The sequence below is a fragment of the Saccopteryx leptura genome, chromosome 7, assembly GCF_036850995.1.
Source record: "Saccopteryx leptura isolate mSacLep1 chromosome 7, mSacLep1_pri_phased_curated, whole genome shotgun sequence".
Taxonomy (NCBI): domain Eukaryota; kingdom Metazoa; phylum Chordata; class Mammalia; order Chiroptera; family Emballonuridae; genus Saccopteryx; species Saccopteryx leptura.
This window is the reverse complement of record NC_089509.1, coordinates 14,931,367-14,933,899: the sequence shown is the minus strand read 5'-3', so window position 1 is coordinate 14,933,899 and position 2,533 is coordinate 14,931,367. Positions and strand designations below refer to the sequence as shown.

Genomic DNA, 2,533 nt, shown 5'->3' with positions numbered 1-2,533 from the left:
AAATCTTAAAAAATTTGAGACTAATGATTATTTGTGATTTGAACATTGGCTATTTGATATTTTAGGGAATTACTGCTAATTATTTTAAGAGTGATAATGGTTTTGTGATTGTTCCACCTTTTTCTATTGCAGTATAGTAAAAGATCCCAAAGTTAGTGGCTTAACACAGCAAACTTAAAACCTTGTGAGTCAGGAATTTGAGCAAGGCTTACTTGTTTGATTCTTCTAGTGAATCTAAGCAGCTCAACCTCAATAACCTTCACTAGTACAAACACAGAAAATAGTTCCTAGAACATGCAATTGAAACCAGAATATTGGCATTTATGCTGCCTGTCACCAATTCAGCCAAAAAAGTAGAGACAGGATTGACTCATATTTATGGGTGCTCTATTCAGACAGCTGAAGATCTGGGAGGTAGAGGTTACATGCCAAAATCCTAAGGGAAAAAAGAATAGGCAAAAGTTCTGGAATTTCAAGGGAAAATTAATCAGATTATAGTCAAAGTTAATTGGATCATAGTTCAATCCTTGGAGCACAAAGGCTTTGCTTGTAGTCTAGGGCACAAAGGTGGGTCGCTGACATCTCCTGGGGCACAAAAGGGTATTATTTGCAGTCCCCTGGGGTACAAATGTGCATCACTCCCAGATCTCATTAAGTCAGGCCTGTTTAGGTATCCCAGTTCCTAGAACAAACCTTGTACTTGCATTAACCATGATGCCCACTGATAAGGTGACCAATCATCCTCCTTTAGGGAGGACAGTCCTTCTTTTATTAAGTTCCATCCTCCCTTGAAAAGTGTCTTCCTACACGTCCTCCTTTTTAATATTGAAAGACTAATCTGTAAATGTCTGTATTCAATTAATGCAGAGTTGATCCATTGCGTGTGATGTGATGTATTTGTATCTAAATGAGTACTTTTTTCTTACAATTATTAAAAATTAATAGGCATGTAAGCATAATTACAATATAAAAGATCACAAATGTTATTATGCATTTATCATATAGTGTATTGTTGCAATGAAAAATGTTTCTTTTATTTATGATATTGTTTTCTTCAATTTATTTTTGTCCTTTTCATTATAAAAAAGTTAGTCACCTTACAACTGACCATAACCAAAGCCATCATCCCTAAATTTTAATGAGTTTCTGCTATCACAATGACCCATAAAAGCAGCCACCACCTTCTTAGCTGGCTTCACCAGGACATTTGCGCCTCTGCTATTACTGGCCAGTTAGAGACAATGAAGGTAGATCTGCAGTAGTGAGGAAGGAGGGGCAGGCTCCCTCTTCCCTGAGAAGGAAGAAACAAAAATACAAGAGAAAGGAGCCAGCAGGTGTAACCAAGTCAGCCAGTAATAAATTAACTATAACGCATAGTTACAATACAAAGCAAGAAGAGCAGGATCTGCCCTGCCGCTGCGGCTCCACCCAAAACCCACCGCCACGCCGAGGAAGGCATTGCTGCTGGAGGTGTAAGGGTCGTTTATACTGCTTTACAAGAGGTGCTGAAGACCGCCCTCATCCACGACGGCCTAGCCCACGGAATTCGTGAAGCTGCCAAAGCCTTAGATAAGCGCCAAGCCCACCTTTGTATACTTGCATCCAACTGTGACGAGCCTATGTATGTCAAGTTGGTGGAGGCCCTCTGTGCTGAACACCAGATCAACCTAAGTAAGGTTGACGACAACAAGAAACTAGGGGAATGGGTAGGCCTCTGTAAAATCGACAGAGGGAAAACACCGGAAAGTGGTTGGTTACAGTTGTGTGGTAGTTAAGGACTATGGCAAAGAATCTCAGGCAAACGATGTCATTGAGGAGTACTTCAAATGCAAGAAATGAACAAATAAACTTGGGTTTTGTTTCTCAAAAAAAAAAAAGAGCAGGATCTGTATGTAACTATGGCCAGTGATCTGGAAATCCCTTCCCCCTTGTTTACCCCACAGAAATTTTCCCTCCCCTCTCCTTGAGTCCTGGGAAACCTTAAACAAAGAAATCACATGCCCATTGCTTAGCTACGGTAAAGGTTTATAACCTGTAAGAAAATCAACTTTGGGGAGCTACGTTTTGGAGCTACAAGTCTCACATGCTCTTTCGACTTTAATAAATCCCACTTCCTTCATCAAGTTGTCTGGGCATTTTTGTCCTCCTTTGATTCCTGCCATAGTAAAGTACAGCAACCAATGCTCTGTCCATGGACCCAAGAATGCCCTTCTAAAGTGGCCATCAAACAAGACATCTTAGCAAGGGGGGCTTTATGTAAGCCAGAGTTCTGAATTTTGTTTTAAGTTGTCATTTTTAGGTAACTATCTGTGTAAACTTCACAGAATCCTTATTTTCTTTAACTTGCTCTTTATTTTGACTTTTTTTCCTTTGACTGAAACTGGCCCCAACCAGTACCCTAACTCATCCACCTCCTTCTCCCTTGCTTAATTATTAAGCCCTCAGGACAAGGAGATTCTGGTCAGCATTCAGTAGTCTTAAGAACAAGGTCCTAGCTCTAGTGATCATAGAAACAGACTTCAATCAAACTACA

At 40.1% G+C, this 2,533-nt stretch overlaps 1 pseudogene; it reads left to right on the top strand.

The window, feature by feature from the left end:
• Positions 1-1,157: 1,157 nt before the first annotated feature.
• Positions 1,158-1,839, top strand: LOC136378756 (small ribosomal subunit protein eS12-like; annotated as a pseudogene).
• The last annotated feature ends 694 nt before the right edge of the window (positions 1,840-2,533 follow it).